Source organism: Callithrix jacchus, chromosome 6 (genome assembly GCF_049354715.1).
Source record: "Callithrix jacchus isolate 240 chromosome 6, calJac240_pri, whole genome shotgun sequence".
Lineage (NCBI taxonomy): Eukaryota > Metazoa > Chordata > Mammalia > Primates > Cebidae > Callithrix > Callithrix jacchus.
The window spans coordinates 136041781-136065992 of record NC_133507.1 but is presented as its reverse complement, the minus strand read 5'-3'; the positions used below and the strand labels follow the sequence as shown (position 1 = coordinate 136065992).

Below are 24212 nucleotides of genomic sequence, written 5' to 3'. Positions count from 1 at the left end.
AATAGTAAATATCAGATCAGAACTAAATGACATAGAGATTTACAACAAGCACAATCAACAAAATGAAACAAAATTACAGGCCAATATTTCTGTGAAGAAGAGGAAAACCCCAAATAAACTATCAGAAAAGGAGACATTGAGACTGATATCATCAAAATACAAAAGATCACCAGAGACCATTATGCACAACTATATGCTAGCATACTGGAAAACCTAGAATAAATGGACGAATTCCTCACAACATACAACCTACCAAGATTGAATCACGAAGAAATAAAAAACCTGAATATACCAATTGTCAGTAGTGAGACTGAATCAGTAATGAAAATTCTCCCAACAAAGAAAAGCCCAGGACCAGATGAATTCACAGCCAAATTCTACCAAATATATTAGGAACTAATACCAACTCTCTTGAAAATATTCAAAAAAAATTGAAGAGGTGAGAACTCTCCCTAAATCATGCTATGAGGCTAGCACTAACCAGATACCAAACCAGACAAAGACATAACAACAAACCAATATATGAGTCAGTATCCCAGGCTCATGGATTGGAAAACTCAATTTTGGTAAATGTTCATACTGCTTAAAACATCTATAGATCAATGTATTTCCTATCAAAACAAGAATGCCACTTTCCACAGAATTAGAAAAGTTATAGAATTCACATAAAACCAAAAAAGAGCCAGAATAGCCAAAATAATCTATTTTGCAAAGGAACAAAGCTGAATACTTCACACTACCCAACTTCAAAATATATTACACAGCTATAGTAACCCAAACAGCATGCTATTGGTATAAAAGCAGACATACAGACCAATGGATCAGCAAATCACGAAATCAATCCACATATTTACTGCCAAGTTATTTTTGATAAAGGCACTAAGAATATTTGCTGGGAAACGGCATCCTCTTCAATAATTGATTCTGGGAAAATTAGATGTACATATATAAAATGATGAATCTGGACTTCTCTCTCTATACAGAAAAATCAGCTCAAGAAGGTGGATCATCATGGGGTCAGGAGTTAAAGACCAGCTCGGCCAACATGGTAAAACCCCATCTCTACTAAAAATATAAAAAAATTAGTCTGGCATGGTGGCACATGCCTGTAATCCCAGCTACTCAGGAGGCTGAGGCAGGACAATCACTTGAACCTGGGAGACAGACGTTGCAGTGACTGAGACCGTGCCACTGCACAGCAACCTGGCCAATAGAGGGAGACTCCATCTCAAAAACAAACAAACAAAAAAGAAAACCAACTCAGGATCAATGAAAGACTTAAACATAAGAACTGAAACTGTAAAAATACTAGAAAAGAAACTAGACATCAATCTTGACAAACATTTCAGGGCTGAGACCCCAAAAGCACAGAGAACTATAACAAAAATAGACAAATGGGACTATTAAACTGAGAGCTTCTACATAGCAAGGAAACAATCTGTTGAGTGAAGAGACAATCTGTTGAATGGGAGAAAATATTTGCCAACTATTCATGCAATAAGAGACTAATAACCAAAATATACAGGAAATTCAACTCAACAATTAAAAAATCCTATTAAAAAGTGGGCTGAGTACATGCATAGACATTTATAAAAAAGAAATGATCAACTAGTGTATGACAAAATGCTCAGTATTGCTAACTGTCAGGGAAATGAAAATTAAAACCATAATGAGATATTACTTTACCCCTATTAGAATGGCTCTTACTAAAAAGACAAAAAAATTAATAGATGCTGATGAGGATGTGAGGAGAAGGGAACTCATACATTGTTGATGGGAATGTAAATTTGTATAACCACTCTAGAAGACAGAATGTAGATTTCTCAGAAAAATAAAAAAATAATACTACCGTACGATTCAGCAATCCCACTACTGGGTATTTATCTGAAGAAAAAGAAATACGTGTATCAAAGGAATACCTACACTTGCATGTTTTTGGAGCACTATTCACAATAGCAAAGATATAGAATGAACCTAATTGTCCATTAATATATAAGTGGATTTTTTTAAATGCAGAATATATACACAGAGGAATACTATTTGGCTATATAAAAAGAATAAAATGCAGCAACATGGATGGGACTGGAAGTCATTACATTAAGTGAGATGAGCCAGACACAGAAAGACAGATATCATATGTCTTAATTCATATGTGGGAGCTAAAAATTTGATCTCATGGCGACAAAATAGAATTATAGATGTCAGAGGTTAGGAAGGGTGAATGTGTGGGATTGGGGGGTAAACAGAGGTTGATTAGTGGGCACAGGTGTACAATTAAATAGAAGAAATAAGCTCCAATATTCAAAAGCATAGCAGGGTGATTACAGTTAGCAACAAATGTATCGTATATTTCAGAGTAGTTAGAAGAGAGCAAGGACTTGAAATGTTACTAACACATGGAAATGATAAATACTCAAGGTGATGGATACTCAAAATAACCTGACTTGGTCTTACCTATTCAACATATTTAACAACTACTAAAATACAAGTATGTGAAGTATTTTGTTTCAATAAAAACACTTTGCTAAGATTAATGAAAATTGGGCTTCTAAATTTCATTCACACAAATATTTCAAGTACACGAGTCAAATCCATTTCCAAGAGGTAATTTTTCTATTGATACTGATACTTTCATCAAAATCAACTAAGATGAATGTATTCAATTGTAATGATTAGACAGAAAAATCAATATTTTAAGATATTGAGACTCCAAAAAAAATTCTGCCTCAGATAGATGAGCAGATGAAAAGTATTGCAATTTCTGAAAGCCCACATCCAATTGTGGTCTGATCAAGCTGCATTGGCAGGAAAATTCCACTCTTAGAGGATTGATTCCTTTTAAAGAGATTTAATCTCTTTGGATTCATTTAACTACAGAGCACCACTCTTTAAAATGTGAATATATCAAATATAATAATAAATCTGCAAACTGTCAGCTTATATTTTATTTCATAATGCCATTTCTATAATGGGATACAGAAAGAAATCACTGATAAGTTCTTAAAACAGAAAAGATAAAAGAAATGAAATTGAAAGAGTAATTTCTACTTTCAAATACTTTCAGTGCTTGTACAGATAGAGTTCAGCAATCATTCAATGTCAACATTTCAGTGGATATAATCAATAGGAAATGGTTTAGAAAGTAACAGGCCATGCATGATTCTGGCATTGCTAAATATGCAAGGAGGAAAGGTAAGTAAGGTTTATATTTTTGATGGTGTAATTATAAGATGTAGTGAATCTTATACCAAAAGAAGTATGTAAATAAAGCACCTTTTCTGAAGAACGTTATTAATCTCTAGCTATACCTTTTTAGTCTTAATTCATAGCTAATTCAGTAAATTTAAAATAATTAGAAAAGTCTTTTATGACAGTTACAATTCAAATTAAGGGACAAGGAAGATGAGACTCATAAAAGTGATCCACCATTAGCCTATTATGGGTTAATATTAGCATTAATAATTTCATAGGTCTATCAAAACTTTTTAGTGATTCTAATGCAGTCAGAGAATAGCAGAACAAGTTATCACTGTAATTTTTTATTTTAATTAATTAATTAATGAGACAGCATCTCACCCTGTTGCCCAGGCCAGAGTGCAGTGGTGCAACTGGCTTACTGTAACCTCTGCCTCCTGGGTTCGAGCAATTCTTGTGCCTCAGCCACTCAAGTAGATGGGATTACAGGTGTGTGCCACCGCATCCAGCTAATGTTTATATTTTTAGTAGAGATGGTGGGGTTTTGCCCAGTTGGTCAGGCTGGTCTCCAGCTTTTGGCTTCAAGTGATACACCTGCCTTGGCCTCACAAAGTTCTGGGATTACAGGTGTGAGCCACCACACCCAGTCTGTTATTTTTTAAAAACACTTTTTAGTCATTTATAGTATTATTTGAGGTTTTACAGGGATTTTGGAAAATAAATTAGATAACCATTCATATAAACTTTTTGGGATCCCTGAAGATTCTGTGTGTGTGTGAGGAGGGTGGTGAGAACACTTAAGATTTACCCTCTTAGCAAATTTCAGGCAGATAATACAGTACTGTTAATATAATCACACTGTTGTACATTAGATCTCCAGAGCTATTCATCTTGCATAACTGAAACTTTGTATCCCCAGACCAACATCTCCCTTACTCCCTTCACCACACCCCAGCAACCGCCATTCTGCCCTGTGCTTCTTGAGTTTAACTATTTTAGGTTCCATATAGAAATAATGTAGTATTTATCTTTCTGTGTCTGGCTTACTTAGCATAATGTCAAGTGATGTACAAAAATTAACTCAAAATGGAGTAAGACCTCCACATATTTCTGGAACTCATAAAACCACTAGAAGAAAACATAGGGAAAAAGCTAATTAACATTGGTTTGGACAATGACATTTTGGCTATGACCCTGAATGCACAGGCATCAAAAGCAAAAATAGGCAAGTGGGATTCTATCAAACTAAAAAGCGTCTGCTTTTTAGCAGTTTTATTTATTTTTCATTATTTATTTCTTGAGACAGCGTCTCGCACTCTCACCTGGGCTGGAGTACAGTGACAGGATCTTGGCTCACTGAAATCTCTGCCTCACGGGTTCAGGCAATTCTCCTGCCTCAGCCTCCCCGGTAGTTGAGATTACAGACTCCCACTACCATGCCCAGCTAATTTTTTGTATTTTTAGTAGAGATGGATTTTCACCATGTTGCCCAGGTGGGTCTTGAACTCCTGACCTCATGATTTGCCCACCTTGGCTTCCCAAAGTGCTAGGATTACAGGTGTGAGCCACTGCACCCAGCCAGCAATTTTAGTAGTTTAGTAGTTTTTAAGTAGTTTTTCATCTGCACAGCAAATGAAACAACAGAATGAAAGAGAAACTTATGGATTGGTAAAAAATGTTTGTGAGCCATTTGTCTGATAAAGGCTTAATATCCAAATATATAAGAAACTGTTACAACTCAATAGTTAAAAAAGGCAGCACATGGTGACTCACACCTGTAATCCCAGCACTTTGAGAGGCCGAGGAGGGTGGATCATGGAGTCAGGAGATCAAGACCATCCTGGCTAACACGGTGAAACCCTGTCTCTACTAAAGATACAAAAAATTACCTGGGCATGGTGGCAGGAGCCTGTAGTCCCAGCTACTTGGGAGGTTGAGGCAGGAGAATCGCTTGAACCCAGGAGGTGTAGGTTGCAGTGAGCTGAGATTTCGCCACTGCACTCCAGCCGGGGTGACAGAGAGAGACTCTGTCTCAAAATAAAATGAAAAGTTAAAAAAAAATCCCTCAAATAATCTGATTAAACAATGAACAACAGAACTGAGTAGATATTTTTTCAAGGAAGACATATAAATAGCTAACAGGTATATGACAATGTGCTATCATCACTAATCATCAGGGAAATGCAACTGAAAACCACGATGAGATATCATTTCCCATCTGTTATATTGTCTATTGTCAAAAAAATAAAAGATACATGTTGGCAGAATATGAGGAAAGAGAACTTTTGTACACAGTGGGAGAGTGCATTGGTACAGCCATTATGGAAAACAGAATGGAGGTGCCTCAAAAAATTAAAAATGAATCTATAATAGAGCCAATAATCTCACTTTTTGGGATATATCCAAAGAAAGGAAATCAGTACATTAAAGAGACATTTGCACTCCCATGTTGATTGTAGTATTACTATTCATCATAGCCAAGACATGAAATCAACCTAAGCATCCATTAATGATGAATGGATAAAGAAAATGTGGTTATACACAAATGTGCATGCACACATACATAGAACATTATTCAACCTTAAAAATGAGTTTATTGGATAAAAGATAATTTGGTAATGACATTTGACTAGATTGGATAAACTAAAAGACTTTCATATCCAATATTATGTAAGTAAAAAATCAATCATTTTCAACTTACATAATATTTAGCTGGACTTTTAACTTTCTGCCTCTATAGATCTCAACAGAGCACTATGCAAAGACCTCCAAATGAATATACACTTTTTCTTTTCAGTAGACAAAGGAGCAGAGTCTCCTACCTGAAGCTCTTTGATAGGTGCTGTGGAGGTAGAGAAACATGAGACAGATGCACCACCAGCAGGGTGTATATTATAATATTAATGCTCAGCCTAGTAGTTAGAATCAATAACCAAAAACAGAAATATGATATGACTTAGTGCTAGATGCTCTGTATAGATCTCAGTGTTCTGGAAAGTCAAAGAAGAAAGAAGTCCAACTAAAGGAGGACTTAAAGGGATGAGATAAGCTGCGTTTTGGAGAACTGATACAGTTTATGAAGACAAAGAGGAAAAGGAAGAACAATAAGACATGACAAAATAATCAGGCCTTATTAGTGACCTAGAAGAGAATCTTCCTGTTTTTTCTAATGAAGCAGTCTCTTTCAGAGGATATTCACTGCACAGTGTTCCCTTACCCCGCAAAAGAGGGGTGCTATATAAGGATATGAGCTATTCATGAAGTCTCTATTTAAGAATGTACAGTGCTTATTTCTAAATGTTGTCTGGAAGTCTCCTAACTGAAAAGCTCACAAATCAATAGGATAAGTTTTGGTTATTAATTAGTGTTTTCATGACAACATCTGAATAAATGCTTTCACTGTGTTTTATTTAATAAATTACTGATTTCATTGCTCCTTTTATTCATTGCTAATTTAAAGAAGTTTATAATGTTAATTCCTTGTGTTTTTCTAAAGGTTAAATTCAAAGTGCTATTGTACAAATAAGTAGAGCTGGAACTATCACAGATGAGAAAGAAACTGGCTAAATACCCTCATCCTTAGTGCTGCAGTGTTATATGTGTACTTAAAGCAATTTGCTCATTAAACAGAAACTATTAGAGCAGCAAAAATTCTGCCAATATCAGCAGAAAGCATTAGTTTGGAATACAATTCTTCTTCTCAATTTTGGCTAATGTGGCAAGCTTTTTATTTTTTTATTTTTTTTTTAAAGCTAATTCTACACTTTTAAAAAGTGGTTTAGAGTATTATCTCCAGAGTGTGTCTTACTCCTCAACTTAATGTATCTTTCTGTTTCCACATTTGTAAATCAGGGGTAAAAATAGCATCAAACTTATAGGCTTTGCGGCAATGAAAGGAGTTAAGATATGTCATGTATTTAGAAATACCTAAAGTATTTAAAGGAGTGCAAATATGTGATGTGTTATACAGTGCTAATATGGGGGCATGTATTTAACACCCTATAAGTATTTGCTATTATTTTTGTGGTTGTCGTTGCTGCTGTCATTACTAAACAATAAATTAACAAGAAGAGACCAAAATCTTTACCCTTTTAAGAAGACTGGTTCACACATGTTATTATGATAATAATTCAGGCAAGATAAACAAATTACCCAGGCAGTAAACCTGTGTACAATCAATTTAGTGACAGAAGACTGGTGGGCCCTGCAATTATTAATAATTATTAATAATTGCCACAGTTACATACTTCTATGTACTTGCTAGGCTGCATCTTTTCTTACATATATAATTTTTTAGAGTATTGGTTGCTGTCATCTATGCATCTCACACTGACTCAGTATTGGAGTTAGGCAGAAGCTCCTGTCAATTTTTCATCTGAACCTGCTGTGATCCTTTTTGTCTTTTCTCAGCAAATCTGTCAGTCCGAGGTAAAGGCTTCTTTCACCTATTTAGAAAATCCATTATGCTACCATACATAATATGTCGTTTAAGAAACCTACATAGTGTCTCACAGTTTTGGACTGGATATTATGAGACTTGAAATCGGGCTTCAGCACTTGTTGCTAATTACTTCACATATCCTAAGTTAGCCATTTAAATTGACCTCACATTTGGCTTTTGTATATTGAAGAGATATATTACAAGGTTTCTGTGGTCTTTTCTGCTTGAAAATTTTCATTCTAAGATTGTAGAAAAAATTAATTAAAACACTAAAAAACAGTGTCTCTTGAAATTCTTAGTCAAAACCAAGAAGAATATATCTGGAAAACTATGTCCTGTTAGAATAGGTAGCCAGGGTCACTAGGAAATCATGCAATTCTCAGATAAAACTTTCTCTGTATTTAGAAGAAATACAATTGACTAAACACAAATGTTTTATATAACAAATTAATATTAATCTTAGGAAATACTGAAATGACAGATTTGAATCAGGGACAAAATCCACTGGTGTTTATCAGTGTTATTAAATATTTCTCCTCATTAGATTTATCATGACCATAGTAAAGTATCACTTTCTTTTTCTCTGATAAACTTTCTTCATCAATTTTATTATAATGGATTCAATCTATATCATTTATAATTTATGTTTAATGTATGCTATTTTTGGATTTCTAAATGTTTTAAAATGTGCTTTACTCATATTTTAATAGTGTAAAAGTATAATTGATCTGTGATAAAATATACACATATAAAGTGTACAGTTCAATGTTTTAACATGGTATATATTTCTGAGGCCTTTATCACAATCAAGATAGTAAACATATCCATCACCTCTGAAAGTTTCTTTGTTCTCCTTTATAATGAGAGATTAGAACATACTGCAGTCACCTCTATAGGAAGTCACTGATGTGCTTTCGGTTACAAAGATTACTTTGCATTTTTTTTTAGTTCTATATAAATGGCATCATACCATATGGACTGTTTTTTGACTAGCTTTTAAAACTCAGTACAATTATTTCTAGATTCATCCCTGCTGTGTTTGTCAGTAATTACATTTTATTGTATGGACATGCCACAATGTGGATGATGGTCATTTATTTCCAGTTTTTGACTATTGAATATAAAGATTCTACAAATATTTGGGTACAAGTCTTAGTATGGACATACAATTTCGTTTCTCTTAGGAGTATAATGGCTATATGGTGAGTATGTATTTAAGTTTCTAAAAAAACTGTCAAGCTATTTTCCAAACAGGTAGGCGTCATGCCATTTTACATTTCCACCAGGAGGGTGTGAGAGTTCCCATTCCTCCCTGTCATCAACTTTATCAGGAAGTACTTGCCCCCCTTTTCCCTGCCTAGCACGGCTGGGCCTAGAGGTCTCTGCCAAGCTGTGGATGTGGGCATTTGGTCTGCAGGATGGAATTTGTTAAAGTTGTTAGAATAAGGCCTACTTTAAGAGATACCAAGTGAAATTTAGAAGACAACGGGAGGGTAAAACTGATTACTATGCTCAGAAACGTTTAGCATACAGGATGAAACTAAATGGAAAACACCCAAATACAGGATGATAGTGTAACAAACAGAGATATCATTTGTCAGATTGCTTATCCTGGTATAGAAGACAATAAGATAGTCTTCATAGCATATGCACACAAACTGCCAAAATATGTTGTGAAGGTTGACCTGACAAATTATGCTGCAGTGTACTGTACTTGCCTACCGCTGGACCACAGGCTTCTCAGTAGGTTTGGTATGGACAAGACCTATGAAGGCCAAGTGGAGTGACTGGAGATGAAGGCCTTGCCAGAATCACCACAGGCAATAAAGTTTGGCGGTCTGAAGGGAGCTGTGAATGGAGGTTTGTCTATCCCCCACAGTGCCAAATAAGTCCCTGGCTATAATTCTGAAAGTAAGGAATTTAATGCAGAAGTGCACTGGAAGCACACGATGGGCCAGAATGTTGTAGACTACATGTGCTACTAAATGGAGGAAGATGAAGATGCTTACAAGAAACAGTTCTCTCAGTACATAAAGAACAGCAACTCCGGACATGGAGGAGATGTATAAGAAAGCTCATGCCGCTATATGAGAGAATCCAGTCTATTAAAAGGCACCCAAGAAAGAAGTTAAAAAGAAGTAGAACCATCCCAAAATGTCACTTGCTCAGAAGAAAGATTAGGTAGCTCAAAAGAAGGCAAGCTTCCTCAGGCATCAGGAATGGGCTGCTGAGAGCTAAACCAAACAATTTTCTATGAGGATTTTTCAGAAAGACAATAAACAAAACAAGAGTTGCCCATATGTTTGTGTGTCTATTTCTGGAATCTCCACTCTGTTTCTTTGACCAAGTTATTTCTTTATGTCAATCCAGTAAAGTCTTGATTATTGTAGCATCATAATAAACCTTGAGAGCAGATAGTTTTACTACTCCAACTTTGTTCCTTTTCAAAGTTGTTTTAGTGATTCTATACTTGTTTTATTTTCGTATGAGTTTTAAAATCAGCTTGAAAATGCCAGTTCTAGGATTTGAACTGGCATTGTATTTAATCTACAGATAAGTTTGGGAGAACTGACATCTTAATCATTTTGTGTTTTCTATTGATGAACAAGTATACCTCTCTATTTAATAATGTCTTCTTCATTTTTTCTGCATTTTTTTAGTTTGCATGGTGAATTACATTGCCTTATTTCAAATATTAAACCAACACTGCATTACTGACATGATCTCTATTTGATCATGATTTCTGTCCTGGTATTTATACTTTCCTTTCTGCTACTTTGAGTTAATTTTCATGTTTTCTGATTTCTTAAAGTGATAGTTGGTGTCATGAATTCAAGACATCTTGTCTTTAGTAATGTTAGCATATTGTGTTAGAAATTCCTAAGAAGTGCATTAGCATCATTTCTTAGTTTTTGATATGTTTGTATTTTCATTGTCGTTCAGTTCAAAATACTTTTTTATTCCTCTTTCTATTTCTTCTGTAATCCATGGGTTTTTGGATTTTCAAAAGTTTGGGGATTGATTGAATTTTAATTCTATCCTGTTTTAGTTAGAAAAATACATTGTGTGAGTTAAATCTTTCAAAATTCACTAAGACTTATTTTATGGTTTAGTATATGATATATCTTGATCAATGTTTCACATATACTTAAATGTTTTATGCTTTTGATGGATGGAATGTACTATATATGTCAATCAGTTTCCTCATATGCATGTCCTGATTAGTATTCTGGTGAATACTTGAGGGGTATCTTATGCAAATCTTTTGGTTCTTTGTGTATCTATCTCCTCTCCAGATCTCTATTCTGTGAATTTCAAGAGCCTTGCTATCCCTGTACTCTCATTTTCATTTCCTTACCTTATAGAATTCACTAATTTCCATCTGGACTCTCCTTTCTTGAGCTGTGGCTTAGAAATTCTCTCAAAGCAGGAAGGTGATGCAAATGTAGGGTCTCTTTGTTTGTTTGTTTTCTATTCATTTACTATACTTTAAGTTCTGAGATACGTGTGCAGAACATGCAGGTTTTTTGCATAGGTATATATGTGCCATGGTGGTTTGCTGCATCCATCAACCCGTCATCTGCATTAAGTATTTCTCCTAGTGCTATCCCTTACCTAGTCCGCCACCCCCTGATAGGCCTAGTGCATAATATTCCCCTGCATGTGTCCATGTTCATCTCTCAGTATAAGTGAGAAAACACAGTGTTTGGTTTTCTGTTCTTGTGTTAATTTGCTGAGAATGATGGTTTCCAGCTTCATCCATGTCCCTGCAAAGGACATGAACTCTATTCAGTTTTCTTTTTATGGCTGCATACTATTCCATGGTGTATATATGCCACATTTTCTTTATCCAGTCTATCATTGATGGGCATTTGGGCTGGTTCCAAGTCTTTGCTATTGTGAACAGTGCTGCAGTAAACATATGTGTGCATGTGTCTTTATAGTAGATTGATTTAGAATCTTTGGGTATATACCCAGTAATGGGATTGCTGGGTCAGATGGCATTTCTGGTTATAGATTCTTGAGGAATTGCCACACTGTCTTCCACAATTGAACTAATTTACATTTCCACCAACAGTGTAAAAGTGTTCCTATTTCTCCACATCCTCTCCAGCATCTGTTGTTTCCTGATTTTTATGATCACCATTCTAACTGGTGCAAGATGGTATCTCATTATGGTTTTGATTTCCTTTTCTCTAATGACCAGTGATGATGAGCTTTTTTTCATGTTTTTTTGGTTACAAAAATGTTTTCTTTTGAGAAGCATCTGTTCATATACTTCTCCCACTTTTTGATGTTTTTTTTTCCCTTGTAAATTTGTTTAAGTTCCTTGTAGATTCTGGATATTAGCCCTTCGTCAGATGAGTAGATTGCAAAAATTTTCTCCCATTCTGTAGGTTGCCTGTTCACTCTGATGATGGTTTCTTTTGCTGTGCAGAAGCTCTTTGGTTTAATTAGATCCCATTTGTCAATTTTGGCTTTTGTTGCAATTGCTTTTGGTGTTTTAGTCATGAAGTCTTTGCCCATGCCTATGTCCTGAATTATATTGCCTAGGTTTTCTTTGAGGGATTTTTATAATTTTAGGTCTTATATTTAAATTTTCAATCAATTTTGAGTTAATTTTTGTATAAGGTGTAAGGAAAGGTCCAGTTTCAGTTTTCTGCATATGGCTAGCTAGTTTTCCCAATACCATTTATTAAATAGGAAATCCTTTCCCCATTGCTTGTTTTTGTCAGGTTTGTCAAAGATCAGATTGTTGTAGATGTGTGGCATTATCTCTGAGGTCTTTGTTCTGTTTTATTCATCTATATTTCTGTTTTATTCATCTATATATCTGTTTTGGTACTGGAACCATGCTGTTTTGGTTACTGTAACCTTGTAGTATAGTTTGAAGTCAGGTAGCATTATACTTCTAGCTTTGTCCTTTTTGCTTAGGATTGTCTTGGCTATATGAGCTCTTTTTTGGTTTCATATAAAATTTAAAGTAGTTTTTTTTTTTCCAATTCTGTGAAGAAAGTCAATGGTAGCTTGTAGAGGACAGCACTAAATCTATAAATTACTTTGGGCAGTATGACCATTTTCATGATATTGATTCTTCCTATCCATGAGCATGGAATGTTTTTCCATTTGTTTGTGTTTTCTCTTATTTTCTTGAGCAGTGTTTTATAGTTCTCCTTGAAGAGGTTCTTCACATCCCTTCTAAGTTGTATTCCTAGGTATTTTATTCTCTTTGTAGCAATTGTGAATGGGAGTTAACTCAAGATTTGGCTCTCTGTTTCCACATTTTTAGTGTATAGGAATGCTTGTGATTTTTGCACACTGATTTTGTGTCCCGAGACTTTGCTGAACTTGCTTATCAGCTTAAGGAGATTTTGGGTTGAGATTATGGGGTTTTCTAAATATACAATCATTTCATCTGCAAACAGAGACAATTTGATTTCCTCTCTTCCTATTTGAATATGCTTTATTTCTTTTTCTTGCCTGATTTCCCTGGCCAGAACTTCCTATACTATGTTGAATAGGAGTGGTGAGAGAGAACATCCTTGTCTGGTGCCAGTTTTCAAAGGGAATGCTTCCAGCTTTTACCTATTCAGTGTGATATTGGCTGTGGGTTTGTCATAAATAGCTCTTATTATTTTGAGATACATTTCATTAGTACCTACTTTACTGAGGGCTTTTAGCATGAAGGGGTGTTGAATTCTCTGAAGGCCTTTTCTGCATCTATTGAGATTATCATGTGGTTTTTGTCATTGGTTCTGTTTATGTGATAGATTATGTTTATTGATTTGTGTATGTTGAACCAGGTTTGCATTCTGGGGATGAAGCCAACTTGATCATGGTTGACAAACTTTTTAATGTGCTGCTGGATTTGGTTTACCAGTATTTTATTGAGTATTTTTGCATCAATGTTTATCACAGATATTGGCCTGAAACTTTCCATTTTTTGTTGTGTCTCTGACAGGTTGTGGTATCAGGATGATGCTGCCTCATAAAATGAGTTAGGGAGGAGTCCCTCTTTTTCTATTGTTTGGAATAGTTCAGGAAGGAATGGTACTAGCTCCTCTTTGTACGTCTGGCAGAATTCAGCTGTGAATCCATCTGGTCCTGGGCTTTTTTTTTTTTTTTTTTTTTTTCAGTTGATTGGCTATTAATTACTGCCTCAATTCAGAACTTGTTATTGGTCTATTCAGGGATTCAACTTCTTCCTGGTTTAGTCTTGTGAGAATGTATGTGTCCAGGAATTGATCCATTTCTTCTAGATTTTCTAGTTTATTTGCATAGAAGTGTTTCTAATATTCTCTGATGATAGTTTGTATCTCTGTGGGATCAGTGTATATATTCCCTTTACAAATTTTTATTGTGTTTATTTGATTGTTCTCTATTTTCTTCTTTATTAGTCTGGCTAGCAGTCTATTTTGTTGATCTTTAAAAAAATCAGTTCCTGGGTTCATTAATTTTTTTGAAGGGTTTTTTGTGTCTCTATTTCTTTCAATTCTGCTCTGATTTTAGTTCTTTCTGTTCTTCTGCTAGCTTTTGAATTTGTTGGCTCTTGCTTCTCTAGTTCTTTTAATAGTGATGTTAGAGTGTCGATTTTAGATCTTTCCTACTTTCTCCTGTGGGCATTCAGTGCTATTAATTTCACTCTAAACACTGCTTTAGCTCTGTCCCAGAGATTCTGGTACATTGTGTCTTTGTTCTCACTAGTTTCAGAGAACATCTTTATTCCCTGCCTTAATTTTGTTATCTACCCTGTAGCCATTCAGGATCAGGTTGTTCAGTTTCCATGTAGTTGTGCGATTTTGAGTGAGTTTCTTAATTCTGAGTTCTCATTTGTTTGCCCTGTGGTCTCAGAGACTGTTTGTTATGATTTCAGTGCTTTTGCATTTGTGAGGAGTGTTTTATTTCCAATTATGTGGCCAATTTTAGAGTAAGTGAGATGTGGTGCTGAGAAGAATATATATTCTGTTGATTTGGGATGGAGAGTTCTGTAGATGTCTATTAGGTCTACTTGGTCCAGAGATGAGTTCAAGTCACAAATATCTTTGTTAATTTTCTGTCTTGCAGATCTGTCTAATATTCACAGTGGGGTGGTAAAGTCTCCCACGATTATTGTATGAGAGTATAAGTCTTTTTGTAGGTCATTAAGAACTTGCTTTATGAATCTGGGTGCTCCTGTATTGGGTTCATATATATTTAGGACAGTTGACTCTTCTTGTTGCATTGTTCCCTTTAGCATTATGTAATGATCTTCTTTGTCTTTTTTGATCTTTGTTGGATTAAAGTCTGTTTTATCAGAGATTAGGATTTCAACCCTTGCTTTTTTTTCTATTTGCCGGGAAGTATTCCTTCAACCTTTTATTTTGATCCTATGTGTGCCTTTACATGTGAGATGGATCTCCTGAATACAGCACACTGATGAGTCTTGACTCTTTATCCAGTTTGCCAGTCTGTGTCTTTTAATTGGGGCATTTAGACCATTTACATTTAAGGTTCATATTGTTATGTGTGAATTTGATCCTGTCATTATGATGCTAGATAGTTATTTTGCCCGTTAGTTGATGCACTTTCTTCATAGTGTCAATGGTCTTTAAAATTTGGTATGTTTTTCCAGTGGCTGGTACTGGTTTTTCCTTTCCATATTTAGTACTTCCTTCAGGAATTCTTGTAAGACCGTCCTGGTGGTGACAAAATCCCTCACCAAAATCCCTTGTCTGTAAAGGATTTTATGTCTTCTTCACTTATGAAGCTTAGTTTGGCTGAATATAACATTCTGGATTGAAAATTCTTTCTTTAAGAATGTTGAATATTGGTCCCCATTCTCTTCTGGCTTGTAGGTTGTACATTCTTTAAGAATGTTGAATATTGGGTCCCACTGTAGATCCCAATCTGCAGAGAGATTGGGATCCTTGTACTTCAATGCCTAGTGTTTAGTGTTTTTAAAAAATTCTTATTTCATACATTCTGTTGGTTTTTGTTGTTGTTTGTTATTGTTTTAGGCAGGAAGGTACATCTAATTACTGTTCCTCTAACTTAGATAAAAGCAGAAGTCAAGTACCATGTTCAAAATAAGAAATCTACAGTGGTGTTTAAAAGATGACATAGGAAAAGGGGTGTTTGAATGACTTGCTTGCAGAAATGTCTGTAATCACAGTTCCACATTTAAGTTAAAATGTAGTAGTAGTTTTTCATTATTCTGAGAATCTTGTTTGCTGAAGTTTCAAATGCAGGTATGAAAAAAATTCTTTTAGGTTGAAAGATAAACATTAAGAAAATAAATTAATCCATTTGAAAAGTGGGATTTGTGTGCATTCACCATAGCATAATCCAAAATCAAATATGAGCTTTAAAGGGAATAATTGAAAGTTGAAGGCTATCAACTTTGTCCCTCATATTTCCTCTTTTTGTTTGCCAGAAAATAAGTTTTTTCTATAAAATGGTACTTAGGAAAATACCAAGACCCATAAGGCATTTAGTTGGGCTCTTCATAGGAGTATATCAGTCCTACAGTAGCTCAAATATACTACTGATGATACAGTTCCTCCACCGAGACAAAATAAAGTTAGTAATCTTTCATACCTTATACCATATTAAAAAGAAAAATTGGTAAATATAAATTATAATTGTAAAGGCTATATAGATAGAAGTGACACAGATATGATACTCTGAAAGGAAAGCAATAAGTACTTATAATTTTAATGAAATGTTGTCAATTTGTAGCACTGTGTATTAAGATCACCAATTTCCTTATAAGAAATTATTCTCATTAATTTTCCTCTGAATAAAATAGGTACTTGAAATAGATTGAGAATCACATATATAGTTAAAACCCTTCAAAGTTCAACCTCTAGGTCTGTTAAGCTCAATGACATTCATATAAAACAGACTCCTGCTATTCTTCCCTTTTCCTTTCTTTCCTTCTTTCTTTCTTTTCCTTCCTTCCTCTCTCTCATTTCTTTCTTTCTTTCTTTCATATCCTATAGTTTCTCTCTCTCTTTTTTTTTTCCAAGATGTAGTTTTGCTTTTGCCACCCAGGCTAGAGTGCAATGGTGCAATCTCAGCTCACCGCAACCTCTGCCTCCCGGATTCAAGTGATTCTCCTGCCTCAGCCTCCTGAGTAGGTGGGATTACAGGCCCACACCCAGCTAATTTTTGTATTTTTAGTAGAAACAGGTTTTGCCATGTTGACCAGGCTGGTCTTGAACTCCTGACCTCAGGTGATCCACCCACCTTGGCCTCCCAAAAAGCGGGGGTTAGCGGTGTGAGCCACCAGATGTGGCCAGTTTCTTTTAATAAGGTTTCAATACATTGTTTGAAGTCATCATTTGCTTTCAACTTATTAGGAGATTAAAAATAACTTTCCAACAAAATTCTAAATTTATGAACTTTTACATACCTAATTATTAAAATGAATATAGATATGAAAAAAATTTGGCATCACATAATACACTTATTTACACTCAGAAAATGTAAAAAAATATAGTTATTTTTGCTTGACTAAAAATACGGCTAAAAAATTCTTTTTTTAAATCCCCATGACTACTTTGGAAAACTTCCTGATTTCCTATGTCCCACAGTCTTCATTGTTGAAAAGATAATGCAGTTTGGCCTACAACATGGATACTAACCAGTCATCAGTTTTAAAAAAAACAAAAATGCAAAAAAATCAGAATTATACTTTACTCTTTTCAAATTAATTTACTGTCTAAATTAGGATCTCAAAAGTCATGGTTTTTCAGTAGGTATTTGTTTTTTCATTCAGAAATCATTTCCCAGACATTTACTCTCTGTTGGGCACTGTTTTCTGCACAGTGAGTATATCCAGGAAAAAGGTAGAAAAAGGTTACTGTACTCATGGAACTTCGACTTTGTTTTAGAAGACAGCTACTGAATATGATCATTATTGTGATGCATCCTGTGAATGAAATAAAAAAGGTGGTGTGACAGCAAGTATCTCTGACGGGGTGCTATTTTAGATAAGATGGCCAGAAAACACCACCCTTTACAAGGTATTTAAATATCTACGATATTTAAATGCAAGAACTGTAGGGCTATAGAGTAACCTATGGGACTAATCAAGGATACGCATTTCAGGCATATGGGAAAGCAAGTGAAAACTCCTAGAATGGCAAAGTTGAGATATTCTAGGAGTAGAAAGATAGCTAATATGTTGGCTTATGAGAAGATGAAAGCCATAAGTTGACTAAAGATAAAGTTGGACATACAGTCAGGAGCCATCTCAAAAAGGCTCCCATTTTGAGGAGTCTAGCTTTATAAGCATAGTGTGTTGTAAGCAGAAGGTGACAGACCACTCAGATTGGCATACTGAAGAAAAACTCGGATCCTGAGATACTTTTTCTATTTTATCAACCAACAGGTTTAAATTACACTTTCTCCTATGAAAGTAAAAAATACCAACAAAGGACTTAATTTTTCCTTTTTAAATATGTTTGGATTATGGTCTAAAAGAAAGCGTTGAACTGTAAAATAGTTGAACAAAGACTATGCAAATGGAATTAACAGAACAGTTGTTAAGATGCAGCCAATGTTCAATAATGTTACCATTTCATGTCTAATCTGCTAATTGAATATTTATGTAGATAAGTAGACTGCACTGGAAAATTATTCAAGTCAATACATTTTTGAGTGCATGATATTGTACCTGGTATTCTAAGGGATACAAAGATGAGTGTGACGAAATTCCAGTTTTAAAGGAATTAAGACTCCAATGAGGAGAGATAAGCTATGAAACTAAACATATTGATAATAGTGGACCTCAAAGTCAAAAGACATTTTCTTTCCTTTAATCCAAGTTCTGTCTCTGGCACTAATTCATTATAAGATCTCAATTTGCCTTTAAGCAAACATTTCAGGATAAGCTTAATTTTAAAGATAAATAGAAGATACAAGGTGACCCCCATGATTCAGAGGTCATTGTTTGGACTTCTGGCTTCAGCTTAAGTGCTCAAAATAGATTCTTCTCACAGACCTTCTCTGTTTTGCAATTATTTTCTTCTGAATTAAAATCTTCTTTAGAAGTACCTGGCAAAGGTCTCTTTTAACAGCTACATGACATATGTTTCACCACTGCCTCCTTCCAATAACTATATTGGAGTTATAAAATATATGCAATATAATTCTATGGCATTACAATTTGTAGTTTGGCATAGAGTGGATTGAAATAGTTTTGAAAAATTGAATGTACACTAAATTTATTGCATTTAGTTAAAAATGCATGCCTCAGAAAAGATAGACATTTAAGAAATAATATGATTTAAGTAAAACACACACACATACACATTGGTGTGCACACACAATTCTATGATCACCAATTCCAGCCATAATTATGCAAAGAATAGGCATATGTCCAAAGATCAAAGAAAATCATCTAAACTGCAAATCAATTTCTATATTTGGGAGGTTGGATTAGGCTAGATGTTTTATTTTCTTCTCTAACTTATGAAAAAATTCTATCGATTTTATCATAAGATTTTATAAAAAAAATTTTTAATGTCATTTCTCTTCAGAAAGATAACATTGGGCAATTCCCTTGATTATGATATGCTAATTTTGGATTTTCATGTTTAAATTGAAACAAACATGTATTGCTATATATATATTGCATGGATACCTTAAGAACATAAATGTCCACCATTGTAATTTAAATTTAACGTGAGTCTTTAAAATGTTGCAAATTTTTCTCAGAAGGTATGTTATTGAAAAGACAAATAGCTGGCCGTGTGCTGTGGCTCACACCTGTAATCCCAGCACTTTGGGAGGCCAAAGCAGGTGGATTACAAGGTCAGGAGATTGAGACCATCCTGGCTAACATGGTGAAACCCTGTCTCTACTAAAAAAAAATAAAAAAACTTAGCCAGGCATGGTGGGGGGCGGGGGGCGGTGCTACAGTCCCCAGCTACTGGGGAGGTTGAAGCAGGAGAATTACTTGAACCTGGAAGGCGGAGGTGGCAGTGAGCAGAGATCCGCCATTGCACTCCAGCCTGGGCGACAGAGCGAGACTCCTTCTCAAAACACAAACAAGAAGGATGCAGCAAAGCACTATGGCACATATATATCTGTGTAACTAACCTGCACGTTCTGCACATGTACCTCAGAACTTAAAGTATAATAAAAAATGTTAAAAAAAGTAAAGACAAATAGCTGTTGGTTGTGTTTATAAAATCACTCTCTTTCTATAAATAAAAAGTCTGGCAAACTGTTATTAAACGTGATTTTTAGAGATTGGTACAACTTAGTAACATTTACGTGCAGCCATCTCTGACTTTTAAAAAAATCACTGCTGAATAGCATAGGATTTTTTTATACAGCTCTTACATGCATGGCATATATTAATGCAGAAACCCAGAAGCTAATGATATATAATGGCACATACATACACAAAGAAGAATACACTCACACACACACACACACACACACACACCCCTCTCAGACACTTGCTGCCTCTTACTATATTCATTAAGCCAAGCCATAATTTCCCTATTGTTTACTTTTATCTGTTAATTTGTTTATTTTCAGTCATGTTGGTTCTTCTTTCTGCCTCTGGAATATAAAACATTGAGTCTTTGGATGACAGTTAGTCCTACATCATTTTCTATTAAAAATGCTTTTCCCTCACTTTCCATCTTCCTTCCACTCTCTAAAACTCTATTCAAATATTTTTTCTTTATAAGCCTATTGAAAACCCTAGTAAAGTCTATTCTTGCTTCGATTCTAACACATGGCTTGAACCCTTCCTATTTTGCATATGATCTAACATTATTGAGTATCCCCTCTAGGCCAGCCATTCATGCCAAAAATGGGGAAAGTAAGACAAATACAACATAGTCTCTATACATCCAAGCGCTGCATACTGATAAGATAATATAACCCTGGATGAAGCTTAGGTTCCAATTTATTTAGTCAGCAAGTATTTACTCACTGGCTATGATGTGCTAGGCTCTAATCTATGCAGTTAGCATACATGTAGACGTAAGTTCTGCCTTTAAAAAGATTACAAGTCACCTTAGGTCCAGTCCTGGCTTGACTGCTGAATGACTTTGGGCAAATATGATTTTTGCCTTTCTTTATCTCATTTTGCCCATTTTGAAAATCAGTGTGTTTGATACTTTAAAAAATTATTGTCAGAATTATATGAAATAATGGATATGAAAGTTAACTAGTCAATTTTAAAGAGATAAATTGGCAGTTATTTTTTATTGTTTTTGGTGTTTTTCTTCTAATCTTTTAAGTAACTGAATTTTATTTTCCCAAAGACAGTGTGATTCATGAATGCAGAAACTGTGTCACATATTTCTTGGTAGCCACCACAATGCTCTGAACAAATTTAATCATACGGTGGTTTGCCCAGCAAATATAGTTGAATCTAATGTGTTTTATCAAATTATAAAAAGGTAAGTATTTCTTCCTTACATCCCTTATAAACATGTGCAGATTGATAATCAGATTCAGCAGAAAAGCCCACAATGATTTTAATTTTTATTTTTTATGGGTTCCCCTATAAAAATATCAGAAAGATTTAAATGACAGATGACAATTGGTCCCAACAGATATATTAATGCCATGATGATAATGACTGTAGTTTAAAACCACTCATCTCTTGCCTGTAGCAGGCAAGTCTTTCTTGATATTTCAAAATTTAAGAACCTTTATGAAATGGCTCAGCAGCAGCCATGGAATTAATTTTGATACCTCCTTTGACTTTTGGTTTGTCCTAGATTCAGTAGAAGCTGTAAAAAATTGGAACACTTGACTATTTTCCCATGTATGAAAAAGACAGGATAATTTATCATTTAACTGAGATTACAAATACATTATTTTCTACTGTTTGCTTACTAGAAAGTTAACTAAAATTATCAGATGTAAATTTGTACTTTGGGAAAAGGAGAAGCAATCTATCTGAATTTTCAATTGCCTTTTTAAAGTTTTATTTTATTTTTAATTGACAATTGTATATGTTTATCAAGTAAAATGTAATGTTTTGATATATCTATACATTGTACTTTGACTAAATCAGGGTAATCAGCATATCCATCACCTGAAATCATTTTTTTTTGTGGTGAGAATATTTAAAAATTCTCTCTTTTAGCTATTTTGGAATATATATTATTATTAACTAGAGTCAATGTGCTATGCAATGGAACACCAGAACTTATTCCTTCTAACTGAAACATTGTACTTCATGACCAGTGTCTCTCTTTTCCCTGACCACTCACACACCAGGCCCTGGTAACCACTGTTCTACTCTCTACTTCTGTGAGTTTGACTGTTTTAGATTCCACATAGAAGTGAGATAATTGGGTATTTGTCTCTTTGTGTCTGGCTTATTTAACTTAAGAAAATGTCCTCTAGTTTCATTCACGTTGTCAAAAAGGACAAATTTCCTTTTTTAAGGCTGAATGGTATTGAACTGTGTGAATATACCACATTTAAAAAATCCATTCATCCACTGATGGACACTTAGATTGTTTCCATATCTTGACTATTGTGAATAGTACTACAATCAATATGGGCATGCAGAAAACTCTTCAACATACTGATTTCAATTCCTTTAGGTATATATCTAGGCGTGAGATTGCTGGAACTCACAGTAATTCTACTTTGAGTTTTCTAAGGAAACTTCATACTGTTTTCCAAAACAGCTGTAATAATCCACAATACCACCCACAATGTATGAGGGTTCCCTTTTCTCCACGTGCTTGCCAACACTTGTTGTCTTTTGATAACAGCCAACCTAATAGGTGTGAGGCAATCTCTCATTGTGGTTTTAATTTACATTTCTCTTATAATTAGAGACAATATTTTCTCATGTATCTGTTAGCAATCTGTATCTTTTCTTTCAAGAAATGTCTGAGTCCTTTACTCACTTTTTAATAGGGTTATTTGTTTTCTTCTTAAGTAGTTTGATTTCCTTGTATATTTTGGCTATTACCCACTTATCTGATATATGAGTTGCAAACATTTTCTCCTGATCTATGGGTTTTGTCTTCACTCTGTTGTTTACTGTGCAGAAGCTTTCAGTCTGGTATAATCCCATGTAGTTCCATATAAATGTTAGGATTATTTTTTCTATCTCTGTGAAGAATGACACTGGAATTTTGATAGGTATTGCATTGAGGCTATAGAATGCTTTTGGTAGTCTGGACATTTTAACAATATTAATAATTTCAATCCACATGATAATTTATTTGTGGGACATCTTTCCATTTGTTTGTGATATTCTTATTTGCTCTTGGTGCTTGTGCTTTTGAGGTTATATCCAGTAAATCATTGTCCAGACCAATCAATGTTATAGAGCTTTTCCTATATTTTCTCTTTTAATAGTTTTATAGTTTCAGGTCTTAAATTTAAGGTTTCAATCTCCTTTGAGTTGATTCTTGTACAAGGTTTGAGATAAGTGTATTTTTATTCTTCTGTATGTGAATATCCAGTTTTTCCAATACCATTTTTGAGGGGATTGTCCTTTCTCCATTGTATGGTCTTGGCACCTTTGTCAAAAATCAATTCACCATACATGTGTGGGTTTATTTCTTGGCTCTCTATCCTCTTCCAGTGGTCAATATGTCTGTTTTTATGCCAGTAACATACTGTTTTGATTATTATAGATTTGTAATATATTTTGAAATTCAGTAGTATAATGCCTCCAGCTTTGATCTTTTTGGTAAAGGTAACTTCAGTTATTCAGGCTTTGTTGTACTTCCATACAAATTTTAGGATGTTTTTTTTCTATTTCTGTGAAGAATGACATTGGAATTTTGATAGGTACTGCACCAAATCTACAAAATGCTTTGGGTAGTTTGGACATTTTAACTATCAATTCTTTCAATCCACAAATATGGAATATCTTTCCATTTATTTGTGATATCTTTTTTTCATTAATGTTTTATGGTTGTCAATATACAGATATTTCACCTCCTTGGTAAATTGACTCAAGTATTTTATTCCTTTGATAGTTTTGTAAGTGGGACTGTTTTCTTAAGTGGAACTTTTTTTTAAGTGGGACTTTTGTCAGGCAGTCTGTTGTTAGTGTATAGAAACACTATCAATTTTTTGTAAGTTGGTTTTGTATCCTGAAACTTTACTAAATTTTTATATTAGCTCTAACATTTTTCGGTGGAGTCTTTAATAATTTTTCTATGTTATCATGTTGTCAGTATACAGAGACCATTTCACTTTATTTTTTTCTATTTGGATACCTTTTATTTCTTTCTTTAGCCTAAATGCCCTATCTTGGATTGCCAGTATTATGCTGAACAGAAGTAATGAGAGTGGATATCTTTGTCTTGTTCCTAATCTTAGAGAAAAAGCTTTCACCTTTTTAACCACAGAGTATGATGTTAGTTGTGGGGTTGTCATACGTGGCTTTTATTCTGTTGTGAAACATTCGTTCTATATCTAATTTGTTGAGCTCTGTTGACTGTTCACAATGTTTAAATAGGTCTGCTCCATAAATAAAGTCTATCGGTAATAGATAAAGGACTTGAAAAACGTCCATGCAAATCATTCAACATTACTAAGAGTCACACTCTTCTTGTGGCAATGTATTTTACATTCAGCTGGG

General features: G+C 34.5%; 1 protein-coding gene and 1 pseudogene across 6 annotated transcripts in view; one reads left to right on the top strand and one right to left on the bottom strand.

The window, feature by feature from the left end:
• The window catches only part of SPAG16 (sperm associated antigen 16), a 1454415-nt gene that overhangs the window by 138984 nt on the left and 1291219 nt on the right, over positions 1 to 24212 (bottom strand). The window lies entirely within an intron of this gene.
• Positions 8909 to 10039, top strand: LOC100403807 (large ribosomal subunit protein uL18 pseudogene; annotated as a pseudogene).